This window comes from Varroa destructor, unplaced genomic scaffold, assembly GCF_002443255.2.
Source record: "Varroa destructor unplaced genomic scaffold, Vdes_3.0 BEIS01000003.1, whole genome shotgun sequence".
Taxonomy (NCBI): Eukaryota; Metazoa; Arthropoda; class Arachnida; order Mesostigmata; family Varroidae; genus Varroa; species Varroa destructor.
Window position 1 is genome coordinate 10,194,568 of NW_019211456.1, and position 16,498 is coordinate 10,211,065.

General features: G+C 40.4%; 1 long non-coding RNA gene across 1 annotated transcript in view; it reads right to left on the reverse strand.

Moving 5' to 3' along the window:
* Positions 1 to 4,315: 4,315 nt before the first annotated feature.
* LOC147756502 (uncharacterized) overlaps positions 4,316 to 16,498 on the reverse strand; it is a 21,141-nt gene continuing 8,958 nt past the window's right edge. Inside the window, exons 2-5 of the long non-coding RNA XR_015323862.1 lie at positions 10,046 to 10,284; positions 9,450 to 9,596; positions 6,938 to 6,982; positions 4,316 to 5,031 (exon numbers count right to left, since the gene is read on the reverse strand). This is a non-coding gene — a long non-coding RNA (uncharacterized LOC147756502). The remainder of the gene's footprint in view (positions 5,032 to 6,937; positions 6,983 to 9,449; positions 9,597 to 10,045; positions 10,285 to 16,498) is intronic.

Here is a 16,498-nt window from a genome sequence, read left to right on the forward strand (position 1 = left end):
TAGCCACTACAGCCGACTGATAAATAAACAAAGAAGGAGGGAAAAATTTGCACTCAAACGAGACATAACGAACGTAACGTTTCGGGCAACAACATTTTCTATACTTTCTACATACCCACACTAGGTTCGGGTTGTTAGTTTCTCAGGCAGGCCTTAGGATAGAGGTATTCGATTTCCATTCATCATAACGAAGACAGATCGTTGCAGACTCTGCGATAGACAACCTCGTCGCATCGCAAGGCTTCTGTATAATTTTTTTGTAACATATTTAATATATAATATAAATTCTGCGATTTGCAGAGTAGTGGCCCTCGGCTTGGCCTTACTTACAGACAAACTCGTTTAGGACACCGTAATTTACGATGCGAGTTAGGATTGCCGATGCAGTAATCTGGCTCAACCGGTAAAAAGCTGAAAAAAAAGTATTACTAAAAGTACATAATACACTTAGAGATCCCCGAAAAGAGCTGAAAAATTGCTTCCTCAATGCATCGATACCGAAGACAGATTGCGCCAATAACAATTCAAGCGTGATTCGGGCTCATGCTTGGAGGTAATTCTCAGCCTTCGCCTTAAATAGCAGAAAAGCTCGCTTAGAAGCCATGCATAAAAATGTATCAGTCGTGATTTTGGACGCCTAAAAAACAATAGCATTTAAAATCTTTCAGGTAAAAACCATTCCTTCTGAAAGTATAAATGAAAACGCGTAACCTTGATTACATGTTCACAGACCATGTTAAATAAACACTCAAAAGTCACAGAAAAGCAGCAGAGATTGATGTAATCTCCTTTACATTACCTAAATAGTGAAGCTAACCTGCGATTAAAGCACGAACTCTTTCAGTTTTTATGGATTTTGTTTCACTTGACAACTTTCCCGCTACGACGAACGAGCCACTTACTACAAGTTACGAATTTAACACAATCTAAAAGCAGCCTCCTTTGTAGAAAGGTGCTTCATAGCAAAGTTGTACGGTATCGGCCGTATGATGCGCTTCATTAGACTAAGGGCACATGTATATTCACGCATAAAGTTATGTGGTATAAGTTAAGAGGCCAGCACGCAATTTATTTCGAGTAACTTGCTTCGGACAAGCAGTCTCATTACAGGATATGACGCAAACAAGACTGTAAATAGTCTTTCAGTTAGAAACCAATACGTCTTTTGCTTGAGACAACTGTACTTTCGATTTGAACCTACGTTTCTCCGACCCCCAGTTGATTTCATTATTCAGTTACGTTCTAGTCTATTTTTTGTCCATCCCATGCACGTACAGAATACATGGAGGCTTACATAGATAACTATTATGATTTAATGAAAGCCAACGACGATAGCAAGCAGTGAAACAGTTTCAAAGATCGGTGGCTGTGTTGTCTATGTACATATATATCAAATAATGTAATACATTGATGGACTAGTCGTTGCTTAATAACTACTGCTGAGCACCTCTGACGTCCAGTGTCGTTCTTGCGTTACACGTCTTTGTTTTTATCGCGGCGTCCGCGTGATAGTAACAACGTTATGATCATATTGTTATGGTTAGATATGGAGCTTGCGATGCGTGTGCATCGTAATCGTTCTTACTGTCAGTCCACTACATGGACCCGACGTGTAATTTTACGTGTAGTGCGGCATACACGTTTCGTCTATGCTGACCCTGGCTGGCCGTCGTATGTTGGACCCGTTGCAGTCATGCTGACATATCAAACATCATCACTACTTCGTTCTCAAGTAATGAGCGATATGACGCAGCTGGTATGATATGCTGTACTTCGTCCGTCTTTCGAACGATGATGGGTGGTTTTCTGATAGCGACCAAATTTTATGTTTCATGTAGAAACGAATCGTGTCTCTATTCTTTCAATGGTCGTAGCGTACGTTTTAAACATAAAGTAGCCCGAAAGGATTTGTTGGCCATTTTACCTTTTAAACTGACCAACGGCTCTCACAAGTTTAAAAAAACGAAAGCAGCAAACATGACGGAAAAAATGTCGAACGGTGATACCACAACGTGAGTGTGTAGCTGGTAAATATAGTAGCTAGATGTGGACGCTTACGTACGGACAGAAGTGTCTATTGTTAAATTCTAAACGAGAAGATCATTCAATTGCCAGAAAGACGGAGCCGCACATTGAAGAGCTTCATCAAAGGTATTCGTATATTATTATGCGCATTGGCGTCCTATGAGCTGACAAAAATGTACTGAAACAGGTGAATTTTACCTTTGATCATGTTTAGATCTGTGCAAATCAAGTTATTGGCAGAAAAAAGTATTGCTTGAAACTGGTAGGAGGCTTATTGAAGCTTGATCCGCGCCCATAGCTCCCATTCCATGTACTTGCGTATAGCACACTGCAGCTGCCTTCATGCTAGCACTTTTGAAAGATAGCCCTTATGTAGCATTATATTACTTTGGGTTTTTCAGTTACTCCCAATCCATGTATAAGTAACTATAATAGGTAAGTTGATCACATCAACCCATATTCTATCTGCGGCGTAGACGAGTTGAGTAACATAAACAGAATGATACCAAAAACAAGGTCGGAAATCATGCTAGAACCTTGTTAGAACATTTTTATGCAATTCCTTTTTGCTTATGATTTTATTAGATATCTAAATTGTTGATAAAGATAGAATGAGTGACTTACAGAATAAAACTTAGGCTTAAACTAAACTGGTTTCAGAAAGCCCATATAGAGTACTCGCTTTGCATTAGAAGTATAAACATGTTCTATGTGAAGAACACAGCGGCTAGTATTCTTTTTAAGCCCTCTTTATCTACGGAAAGCTGTTACTTAAGCTTAACTAGCTCATAGGCCTAATTAAATATGCATGAGGAAATGGAAGAAGGCGCTTTCTTCTACATGTATTTATCTTCAAATTTCTATAGCGCTGTCAACGCAAGCCAACCGAATAGACGTGGATACTGTATCCATGTAAAACATCTTCATATAGCCCCGTGTACGCATACCGTCATGTCCTCTCACGTCTCTTATGGCTGCTGTTTGTAAAATTTATCAGTAGTGGGGTACGGGCCTCGGGGAGGCGGTAGGAGTCCTAGTTGGCGGCTGTAATGTTGGACCGGAACTAGCTAAATTATATTGAGCAGGAGTTTTACCTTCCGATTTGTCTGTATGCATCAAATCAAAGGCAGACAGACGGTTGTGAGAAGCATGTTAAGCTCTTGGTCGTGATGAAACTGACCTCTTTGGAGACAACAATTACTATAGTGAAAACGAAAAGCCTTATAAAAACATGGAAGAAATAGCAGAACACTATTGCTGAAGCTTATAGCTAAGGTACATCTGCTTGAGTACGTTGAACTGAAAACATCAGGACTGAAAGCATTGGCCAAGCAGAAATCTACACATCTAACGCAGAATGAACCTATTTACTGCAGAACTACTCGGTAAAATCCTAGCGCATACGGGTATACGAATATATCGAAATTTCGGTAAAATCTGGTTCAGATCTGACGTCACGAGCGATCTTTTCGACCGAAGATGCACGTGCACGCGTTTATCTTTTCCACATATTGCTGCATAACTAATCGCACGCTATTGGAATATTTTGAATACTAATGCTATTATAATGTTGTTGATACTAATTCTAAGAAAAAGTGTCATTTATCTAAATTGAACATTTGAATCGTTTGTTCGTATGATACAGCAGCCAGATTTACGGATCATGTCGTAGATCGGTGGACGGACTGATGACCAGTTTCTTTTCGGGGATATGCTAGCGTCTCTGATCTTTGACACTTAGCTTGCGTTGTCAGATGCTCAGTTCGCTCGGTATAGACAGCGACGTATGCAATAAGTCGAATGGCTTCAAATTTGCGGTACAGTGAAGCTACGACCGGCTCATTTAGACACATAGATGTACCATACTCCTGCCTCTAGTCTCTCGAACTATTATGAATCAACGTTTTCATCATTTTTGGCGTCAAGCGAAATTACGGAGCCGCCCCATCGAATTTGCCTTATAGTCTGAAAGTCATGTACAATAGACTGTGGCGCCGCCACTCCTCAGGAGCCCGGGCTGGATAACGATGATTCCCAAACATAATCAACTAAAAAATGGATAACATATTTAATAGTAACAGTGGAAATAATGGAGCTATAATTACGATATTACCGAGAATATCCCATCCGTTGGTGGCCGTTATATAACTCTTTCGGCAGAAACGGCATTGCGACTAACCTTACGGCGGTACGCGCAGAGGTAACTACAGTTACTGCGGTAATGGACGGGGCTTCATTTCGCTTTGAGTGCAAATGTATACGCGTGCACCTTCAAATAGTGATGGCGGGAAGCAACAGTGGCAGCAGGAGCGGAATACAGAAAACGCACACAGTCGTCAGGCCAGTTTGAAGAAGAGAACTGTGCCACACTGTTACAAAGGCTGCTACAAAGGAAATACCGACGTAGTCAGGAAACTTTAATTATTAATTAAGGAAATTAAGAGATTTAGATAAATAGATGTTATGAACAGCTATATAAGTAATGCTCTTACATCCGACCGGCTCAATGTCGGCACTCAGCAGCAGGCCGTGCCCCACTAATGTAATCGTATTGGACGCGTTCAATAAAAATAGCCTAAAGGTAAACGATCAGAACACGAAACTTCACCGAAATGTTTGACATCTGTTTCCTGATACATTGACCCCATCTCTATATTTGATTAATCAGAGAAACTGCAGCTTACTCTGAAATTGTATTGCGACTAATGTCATTTATGACTGACAGACCGTCAAGCTACGTCCGCGAGACAAATCCGCCAGAAATGTACATTTAATATATTGTGTATCCGTTAGCCAGCGATGTCCAACTGGACAGACTATTAAAATCGATTCGGTCTTTCATCGAACCTCAACAGTTCGCATGAGGTGTCTTCAACGTGAAGTAGATTTTGAAGTGAAATTAGCAGCGAAGTCAGCATGAATATTTGCACTTCAGTCCTCGTTATTAGCGATTGAAGTATACTCGTGGTCGGTGCGGAAGTCGACCGCTACGAAACCTTCAACTCACTGAAAAACAGGCACGCAAACAGATGGCGGTATCAAATCAAACGAATATAAGTACTTTCAATGATGTCTCTTATTATGAACTGATACAAAACAGTGCGTAAGCCATTAAATGAAGCGATGATGGCTTTGACTTTCATGAGAGAGGCAACAGTCTGACAATTCTCTGGCAAACGGTAATTCCGTTTTGGCATTATTTCCAAAATCTAAAAGATATAACAAAAGAATCTAGATTAAAGAACTTTACAAATACGACATGTCTTCTAAAGCGTATTCAAGCATACAGCTTTTATCCTATTCAACTAACGCAAAACTGATGTTGATTTGGGCCGAGAAATATCATGGAGGACGAACCCTTTAATAGGCATAAAGAATTGTGCCTATGCCGCGTATGCTACCAAAGAGCTACTGCAGCTTAGAAAATAGGACTACATAAAATAGCTGGTAAAGGTCACCATAGCGATTAAACATGTCTTTGATCACTTCAGATCATTACCGAAGCTTGACATTTCATTCATATCTCAATGGGCATTCACGGGGCAAGTTTCACCTTCATAAACATTGCTGGAACAATTTGTAGACATTGTACGCCATTTCCTGTATTATATATAATACAAAATTTATACTAATAATAGATATATATATATATATATATATATATATATATATATATATATATATATATAGCTATGAAATGAACAATTAAAAGCTCACTTTTATTAAGATTACTTTCAAACTAATTTGCCTGGACGCGCTACGATAGCATATTCTTCACAAGGACCACGCAGTACTAAGGGGCAATTTTTCCGGCTTACGTACATATACAACGATCGCTATGCTAAATCCCGTACGCTTTTTTTCTGCTTACTTGAATCGTCCACCAACGATATCAGCCTTAACTATGCAAAAAAAAAAGGGTGTATATATAGAAATCCAATACCCATTAAATATTAGCAAGGAGCATCAAAGGCAATTGGGTAATCTTTGTCTCCTAATGAGTTGTTATATCTTCTTTGTTTAACACTGTTAATGACCATTTATCTATTCATACAACTCTGTAGTAAGTCTGTATCGCTGGCGGGGAGTCTCACATGTACGTTTCGTTCCCGAATTCTGTTTATGCCTTTGGACTCAACCGAAACATGTCGCACAAAGCATACGGCACGAAGTTTTAGTTCGAGAACCGAATAAACTATTGTTGAAAAAGGAATTGCCTGAAAAGATGATACCCAGCACAAACATATTGGGCCGTTCATTTGAGCAGCCGTGGTATGTCGAATTAGATAATCCGATGATTTATCAGCCCAGATGAATCAGCCAGACATGATTTCACCAGCGACTCACCGTATCAGTTATGATTTCATCGTCAACCTGTGTCTAGCTACATTGAAAGGTTTGTCTGAAGTCTTCCCTACGACTGGTTCGTATAGCTGCTGAAGACTGGCTCTATCGGCCTGCGCTGTAACACCGCCTGACTAACTACAGCTCACTCACCGATAATTGTCCTGGGTTTCACCACCAAGGCTGTTTCGCCGTACAAATCACAGTTTAGCACCACTCCGCTTGTTCGATTTCATTTCACTGATGTATTTCTCTTCTTCTTTTTTCTACTATGACCAAATTAATTAGATTCCGCCTTTGGATCATCGCGTTCCTGCGGGCTGGTGCTCGAACAAGCCAATCTGCTACTAACAAAGTACATTGGTTTGTCCGTCTAGGCTGCTTTCTTAATAGTGGCAGTATCGAACGTAAACGATGAGTCAATTTCGCTTGCTAAATCTTCTAATATGGGAAATTATGTAGAAAAATTAGTTTGGGACCCCTTAACGCTATCGTTATTGCTAAAGTAATAGCAGCGTTGCTGATGTAGTTCATGATATCCACCGACGTTCGCTGGAAAAAGTATTACCTGGTCCAGAATTGTAACGTTATCTCCATGTAGATCTGCTCTCACCTGACGACGATACAAGATGAAGAGCAAGATTGTTGGAAAATTAGAATACAATGAAAAGTCGCATCCCTAATTCTGTTTGTTCTTTATGTATGTGTTGTATGAGCATACATATATGTAACGGTACATATAATATATATAAGCATATTTAAGAAGGTAAATGTATCGACGGATTGGTCTTGCGGGAACATACAACAAAAGGCCGTCAGGTTATTGTTTCTAAAGCTTATCGATAGTTCTATTGACGTAACGGAAAATAATGGTCAAAATAATTATACGTTCAATTCTGGAATAATATGCATGGCTTCTATGGTTGTTATTTGTAATACAAGTGCTCATTCAGGAGGCTGGTCACCCCCTGCCAGAAGATAGCATCTTCGTATAGCAATGGCTCGGCTTGAGCTGGTTACATGAATTTCTCGGATTAAACGACTTTGAACATTTTTGACGGACGGCTTATGACCTACAAAGTGATTCTGTTTGCGCTATTTATCATCAAGTATCACTCTTGGTTGATCAGACTGAAACTCTTGGTTGTATTTCTTCTTCTTTCATCTTTTTCTATGAAAGATGAAAATTGCGAGGTTGGAACACGAATCACAATATCGATTACGAAGCATTTTTAATTTCCTACACGTGATTTAGCTAATCTCTACACAAAATATCGAGATGTACATGTAATGAATGGACCTGTCTTACCTAGAATTCACTAATGCAGTATACCTCATTTGGCCAGCCGTTTATAAATTGGAACACAGGCCATATTAAAAAATTTACAAATTTTTCAATAAAATGCCATCGTATGCGTCTTCTAGCTGTGCTGACCATCGCCTGTGTTTCAACATGATGCATAACGGGAATTTAAAGTAACAGCCATTGTCAGGCCATATGGTCAGCTTTAAAAGGACGAACCGCCGAGTGAAGCTTTTCTCGATGGCAAAAGCAGCACCAAGCTAAACAGTTGGACTACGACCAGTATGTCGAAGCCTTCATGGAGCAGGTCGCAGTCTTGACGGCTAGGGAGCCGGCTCCGGTATGAGACATTGAATCTCCGCTCGGGAAGACGATCACAGCGCTTGTAACGACGCCACGCCATAAGAAGACGTTAAGAATTATGTAGTGGAACTTTCTGTGAGGGAACTGCAACTCTGACGCACCTTTTTTCGGAAGCTCCGGACAATATAGATATTCTTGGACGGAAACTTGGGCACTTTGCCTTTTTAACTTACCGATTACCTTCTAGGCACTGTTTCGTGAAAGACAACACACCAGCCGCCCTAGTGAAAGTCTCTTCGTATTTTACAATTATAAAATGTACGGCCTCACACCGTGCCTAGTGGGGAAAAATGTCATTCTTTCGCGTGGCTAACGAGTACGTCTCGTAGCAGCCTGATTGGTTCGGCCGGCTGATTCGTTCAGAATCAACGTACGCACTGAAGCGAAAAGTCGTTAATGGACTGAAAACGTTGGCTGTTTATTCTGCTTCTCCTCCAGTCACTGCCGGTGATTTCAACGCTCGCTTTGACCAGCCGAACTCAAGCCGCACTACGGCTCTTCGAAATACGCTCGCAGACATCACTTGTTGGCTAGTAAATCTCGAATAATAACTCGAATAAACCTCGACTGTTTCAGGATGAGAGTCATTCTCTGTCAGAAAGCGCAAGCACTCGTTCCTACACACCGATAGTGATACGCCTCATTATCCAAGTCTGCGACGCCTATGTGCAAACAAGATCCTGAAGAAAATTATTAAATGCTGAAATCTACAGCAACATCCGTTTAAAATCATTCAGTCTACGGCGCAATCTTGCCGCCCCCTCCGGAAGCACAAGCAATGATCCAACTATACTTGCAGCCACGCCCGGAGGACTCACGTAGCCTTCAGGCTTATAGCGGAAATACAGCGTGAGTTTTACCCTTCAGCCTCCGTTTTTAAAGCAATCTGTCGAAAAACGTATAAATCAACAAAACTATAATATTTTGAACGGCTAGAGACTCCTTTAATTGCCAATGCAGAAGTTCAACCATAGAAATGGATAACGTGTTACGGTAGTTCGGCGGCTGGCCGAATTAGCTCCTCAAATCGCGTAAGTTATTTTTCGGAGATTTGTGTCCGGGGAACTTTTTCGATGCACGTGTGTGGGAAGACAGAATCTCGGTACAATGTGATATCCTTGTACAAATTTCAGCATCTTAGATGTCTATGCGTTAAGAAGGTTGTTAGTTCAAATAGGGTCTGCAGCCAGCATTTTAACTGGGCTGTGCTCTGGCACCGTACTGATCAGCACCATTTAATGGGCATCCAGATAGGGGTACTTTCCCGCTCCGATGAAAAGACGCAATTTTAGTAATGATCCCTAAAAGAAGGAGCGACCTAACGTTGCCGTTATTATGGCGGGAAATAAAAAATAAAAGCGTTTGTTATACTTTGTTCGCCGGCTTGCTAACTACAGCTACCTAGGAGGCGTACACGCTATCTTAACGGAGCAACGTGGGTTCCGGAAAGAACGCTCCGCCGTACAGGGTTCAGATGTCCGACGCCTTGAGTGCGTTGGCCACAACGCGCAACCCCTATACGTGGTATTCATCGACCTCAAGGCAGCTTTCGACGTGACGCCTAGAAACAAGAGGGGTCCCTATAAATACGCTTAACCATTTCGGTACGATTCTTCAGGAGAACAGAATACCTAACTATTGAAGATGGAGTAGCCGAACTTTTGCCCGTCAAACTTCAGCTCCCTTTACTCATCTTGCTGCGGGACCTCTCTGATTAACAAAAAGGGCTGAGGAAATCAATTGAAATCATATTGTACGCGCACAACTTAGTAATATGCGGGCTTAACCGGTTTCTATTACAGCATGCCTTTTACAGATTTTGAGCTTACCATTGACCTAACTAAAACGAAGGTAACGAAGTTGAAAAAAAGGAGGTAGGATATCGGCCACTGGCATTTTGCACTTTGCCAGATCGCCTCCTGCCTATTTAAATTAATACAAGTACTTGGGATTGCTCACGTCACTAAAAACACAAAAAGGCGACGTTGGCCACGTGGGTGATCAAGTTACCTTGTTCCTCGATACTGCTTTCGTCTCGCTCGACCTCCGATCGCAACGTGTGGAATACGCGTCATTGATGAAAATCTTACGGCGGACAACGTTGAACACTCTACAGCACTACGAGTATGCATAGTGATCCAAAATCGCCTCGCGTAGCCTCTACCCGACTCGTTAATACTGTCCCAGGATCCACGTCATCGCTTTCAGATCTTAACAGCGGAAGCTTTAAGATAAGAAGCTTTTAGAAACTGGAAGAAAACATTCGCGAATATTGATAGAAATTTCTGTGCTTCGGGTATGGTGAGATGAACTCGCTAAACATATATCCAGTCGCTTGGTTTTCCGTGCATGGGTTCCATCATAGACTCTGTAGAAAGTTTTGTTTTTATAAGTTTAACAATATATGTAGGCGCTCCCAATGCGAAAAGAGACTGTAATAAATATCGTGTCGCTCGTTGCACCTGAATACCATTTGTAAAACATCTGGTAAATCTCTCAGATGAGTTGGATAAATTCATGACGCAATGTGTTTCAAATTATCCTGTAATCTTCCTAATATTGGGATATTGTGTTGTAGCCCACCATTATAGAGTTTTGACTTCTATCAGCAAATATGAATAAATAAAAAAGTTGATTTGGCTTGTATAAAGCCTCCTTATTTATAATCACTTAATACATTTCAATAACTAATTTACCATTTAACTTTAGCGTAATTTTCCTCACTTATCTCATTTTTACTTTAATTAACCGTCTTCCTTGACAACTAACTGGCAGGTGGCATTGTATCTCCATTATGGAAGAATCCAGAGGAAATATACTTCGCGTAATCGAATATATAGAATAGGTTAGTATTTACCAAATGTTACCATGAGTAATGGAAATGTGTTAAATTGGCTTTAGCTTTGGCATATTTTGTAAGAAAATTATTAATTATCATTTTAATTTGAGCTGGCCCAAATCAAAAATTGCTAATTGAAGGGTTGATACTGGTCTATTTATCCGACAGATCTAATCGCAGCCTGGCAGAAAACATTCGTTCGGATTTTCTGCTCAGGAATATATAACTATAATTATTTTTTTAAAAACTTAAGCGAAGGTTGTTTTCAATTTCTTTTTTAAAACCTGGAATAGAAATGTTATCTTTTCCGCGGGCATTCCCCTTATATTTAAATATCATAATCTTCTCCGAGCTTTTTAAATAAGTGGTATATTTTTCTAAAGGACGCCGTTGACCTTTGTACTTGTTCGCGCAAAGGACCAAGCTAATCGTTTGGTCAATGATCTCGAATGGTCTCATTCTACGTCTATGGATTCAGCTACCTTCTTTCGATACTCATGCGATCTCGCATACTTCCGGAGTTCTATCATTTTTTACTTTTTATCCGTGCTAGTTTATCTTTCCCCTTTCCCATTACATCCTCAATAATAGCTAACAAATTTCGCTTTTCTTTTCCCACGAGATGTTTCAGGAGAACTCTCGGGAAACATAATCGGTCTTATTGTTACATATTTTTCCCAAAAAAAAAAATATATATATATGCATACCTATTACTAAATGCAATGACTGTTTTTATTCTTAAAATAAATACCATTTATTTACTCATTTTCGTCTATCGTTTATTGATGATTTTAACTTCATTTCTAGGTACAAACATAGCTGGCGAAGTATATGCCATCTTTCTATGGATAAGCCAATCTATTCCCCTTTCAAAATACGTGCCTTGTTGATACGGCAGTTCTCTTATTTTGCTGACATTGTAGAGCAGATACAATGGATTCACCTTCACGCGTATCTGTTGGTCCATTAGAGACAGCTTAATTCCAATTCACCCCTAACAGAGTTTACCATTGTTTAACATGAAATAAATGTCATCATGAGGTGTCAATTGGGGGGTTGAATCCCAATTCAATTCGTTAAGCCATCGATTTCCGGTAAACGATAGAAGCGTTAGTATTTTTGAGCTCGTGAGTACAATTTTATTAACGTAAGTTCAATGCAAGTTCTGATTAATAAACATGCTTTGATGATTTTGGTTCCAGCTTTACGTAAGGGTGGGCTCGTGCTTCGACGCGAAAATGTTCTATGTTTCATCGATAAAACTGAGTATATAATACCATGCTAGTATTCGAGGTTTACCACCCCACCAAACTGAAATGTGGCCACAGTCATTTACGGTGACAGTGTCATTGCTTGGTTACCTTGCCTTTTCATTGTCAACGAAGACGTCGCGGAAGTGCTTGCGTACTTATCGCCAATTTGGGGGGTTCACTGCAAATTGACCAGCAGTGTATTTCCCTGATCACTGATACCATCACCAGAAGTATAAAGCACAGCTACCCCTGCCACGACTGGTGGACATCAAATCACCTTCTAGCGCGCAGCACCGTCATGCGGTTCACACTGCGTCGTATCGGCAACATTCAAAATTCCTTAGCTTTAACTAAAAAAACCTATGAAAGTCATCTATGCTGTGTTAGCATTCTATCGCCACCCGAACGGCACCTCAGACGACAGGTGGTCATTGTCAACGGCTGAAGGTTTGGACTATAATGAAAAAAAAAAACAGCGTCGTTCAGTCCGCTTATGGACCGCCATCATCTCATGTTCATGCAGTCTGCTTATAGCAGTCATCGCCAACACTCCTCGCGTTCACCTTGCTTTCCTATAGCTTAACATTTCGCTGCTACATATTATACAACAGGTACATGCGATGGGCGTTTGGGGGATTACCAAAAACTCTGTTTGTGCAAGCGGCATGAACATAATAACGCTTATCATTTTTCAATAGATATGCTAAACAGGTGTAATCACTGACCCAATGGACAACCCCGCTCCTCCCGAAAGAAGCGAGTGATCTGGATGATGACGGCGTCTTCCAGTCTCCTGCTGTTCGTCTGCAATATCGCTCTGACGGCAACCGCCATGGCAGCAGCGGTAATAACATAGGAAACGCTTCTCAACGTTTGACGTTTGCTACTGTCGTTTCCCTTCGCTACTGACCTGTCCTACGAATCTTACCGAGCCGCGGTAACGACGTCAACGGTACTTTTAACACTGGCCAAACGCCGGTCGACCCCAATTGAAGACTACCCATTTCGTACGCTCTCAGTGACCGACCTCCCTTACTAATCCCAGCCTCTAAAGTCGCGTTATCAGATATAACTGTAACAATCATATAGTATCAACCAGTCCGATCAGTTGATTGGTCGTTGATAATCAGAGGTACGAAGTTAAGGTCTCATCATAGCCATAGTGCTAGCAGCAATAATATAGCATCGAAGGTCAACTCAATTATAACCGTCATTGAATTCGTTATAACTGAATACTACTTATCGACTCGATGTAGTCGAAGAAAAGTTTCCTGAGAGAAATTTAGATAAATACGAAGGTAAGGTGCCACCAAAACAGTATTTTTGTGGATTTCAACTTTGCAAACATAAGTTCATCAAGGGTAGCTTTGTGTTATTGACCGCCGTATCACTGTTACATGCAGTCCTATTTTATTTGACATAGTTTTTGCACTGTTCGACTCGTTCCTTTCTCGTGGTCCTGCCTTGTCTGCTCAAAAATTAAATCTGTCTATAGCGGGCTATAAGATTCAACGTTAAGACTTCTACTAACCATATAAGTTCCACTAGTACTTATCGAAGTAATTACTGTTAGCTGACCTTATCCACATTCAACTGAATATGACAAACCTAAATCACAACGAAAAGTTCGTAGAAACATCTTCTTCTATTCAAGTACGTCTTCTGACAGACTGATTCGTAAGGTTTCTATTAACGTTCTAATAGAAAACAATTGTAAATAAGAAGGTCGATTAGCAGCGATTTGGGTCGGAGGAAACAGACTCGACTGCGTAGAAATTTACGTATATACCAATACAATATTTCAACAATTTGTAGACAATATCCGAAGTAGGGGTATATTTCGACACATGACCTAACCTAACCTAACCAAGTCAAAATCGTCTCTACGGTATCAGAGGACAAGGTTTTGTTTTATACTCGTCCGTTAGTTAGAACGTTGTTGGTGTGATACATATGGGAATACGAAAATAGTACTCTTACTAATCTCGTACACAGAACAGCTCAAGCTTTGAATGAATCATTCAAAGCAATCACTTTGAGATGAATCATTTCCTATACATACATTTTTATACTTTTTTCTTTTTATAAATATATGTCGAAACATTTCAAGGGAGAGCAAGCGTTAGCTCGCTCGGGAATAAGTTAACTGAACGTCATCAGTCATTTTTTCAAAATTGATCTAGTTTTTCTTTTCAATTGACACCTGTTAAGCATAATAACCGATCAGCAAACGCTTGATTTTCACATGTGATACTGTTATAAACAAATTTTGACATGAACATGAGGCTGACATGGACACCAGCTCTCACGAAACCAGAGTTTGTGGATGGATAGCGTCATGTACAACATAGATTTACAAAGGGTTGATGCCCTGACGAACTTTTGGCTGAGAAAGTGGCCGTTCCAGCAGATATTGCTTTCCATATCATTTGCATTATTGTGAACCAAAACCGCTGCAACGTTCTTCTGTCACTATTGGCAAACAACATCAGGGTCCACTTACGCCCGACCCATGACGACGATTCTAGCTTCCCGTCGGCAGCCCCCATCGTCATTTACCACAAAATTCTTGGCCAATTGGTAAACTTCAACCTATTCCCTATCCTTCTTCACGTCACATGGATTAGTAAAGTAAACATTGTATATCTACAAATGTGTACAAATTCATGTTGAAAGCAATTGAGTATATGTGTATTAAGCTTTATAAAGCGAGGGTGTATTTCAATAGTAATAGTTGGAATTGTGAAAATATTTATAGAATAGCAATTTGTGCGGGACGACGATCCCTGCCGGGGGGGCGGCCAACCCTGTTCGATGCCGCCAATTCTGGTGGGTAGTCTATTTTCCAGCAGCTAAATAACAACACATTGTGACTCACAGCAAGAACTGTGATGGTGACGATGATGATCGCATTAAGTTTGCGACGTGTGACCACCATTATCATTTGATGAGGTTCTAGCTTTCGGGCAAGATATCAGTAAAGCCCAGATCGGTAGCGGGTTACCTCACATCCACGTAGCATTACACCTCTGCTACGTTAAGCATTACACAATGAGTAGCTGAAAGGTCATATCAATGAGAAACGCCTTTCAAAATCAGAATGAAACATCTTTGCGCCCGCATTTTGAACTACGGAAAATTAGAACCTACGTTCAGGTATGTAAACACTGCTTTATGTTATATGGAACATACCTGTTTAAGTTACACTTTTATAACCCGTGTAACGAGGAAACCTAGTTTATGCATTCATTATGTTGGACAATAGCTTGCAAACCTAAATTCTATTTCGTCAGCCGCTTTGCGCGAGGAACCCTCATGTTGATTCGTCCATTTGGAATCGAATTGCCTATTTAGTTTCAAAGGCCTTTTTTGACAACACCAGCCGTCCACGTGATGTGCTTGCTGTCTTCCGAAAGCAAACATTAAGTTATCCTCCTTTTGCCCCCACCCACCGTGTGCATACTATCCGAATGTATAGATTAGTTTTTCTATCTTTGAAAGGAGGTATCTATCTTATCTGTCTTTTTTTTTTTTATATCTTAGTAATAGCGAAGTTGCAATGAAAGCGTGTCATGCATTGATCTACTCCTAAACTCTTCTAAAGTGCCTAACTCAATTTCCTTTCCTTCTCCGTTGCTCTTCAGTACACCAAATCGTTTGTCATATATCCCCACTGTAAAATACTGCCGCTGTTATCTCTGCAACAATTACCTTCAACCTCGAGTCGGCCTTCGGTCGCTTTGTGTTCGGCCCTCGTCGTTCGAGCTATCGACTGCGATCACTTCCATTATTTTGAAGGATGGACAAAAAGCGTGCAACCCACTATTACTTGTTCGATATAAATCATTCCCCGTAGTTTTAATGATCGAACGATTAGAAACGTCAGAATCGAAGGCATCTTTTCTCTTCCTGCAGTGCTAAGCTGGCCTATTTAAGCTACTCTAGCAGGACACAGTATCACAGATCGTCTCAGTTCGTTCAGCTCACACTAGCTCCCTATTCCAAGCGAAAAAGCGGTTTATTTCGTAATAATTATACATAATTATGAGTGCTGCGTATCTAAATGAAGAAGTTGCCAATATCATTGGCAACAAAACGACTGATCGTGTTATGGATCGATATATTCAACATGATTGAATACATGCATGTCTGCTGAAGCGCGAAATCATATGAAGATCTGTTATTATTGAAGATATTCTGGTGTTGTATGACACCACTAAAGAGCCGTTACACTGAGCATACAAAGTGTGGCTTTTGAAAAGTTACATGACAAAAAAAAAAGAAGTTTAGGTAGTCGAACAAGTCTAGTTCAGCATCCATATACTTTTTTAAAGCGTTCACCTGGGCATTTTGTTTGCTGAACGCTGAAAA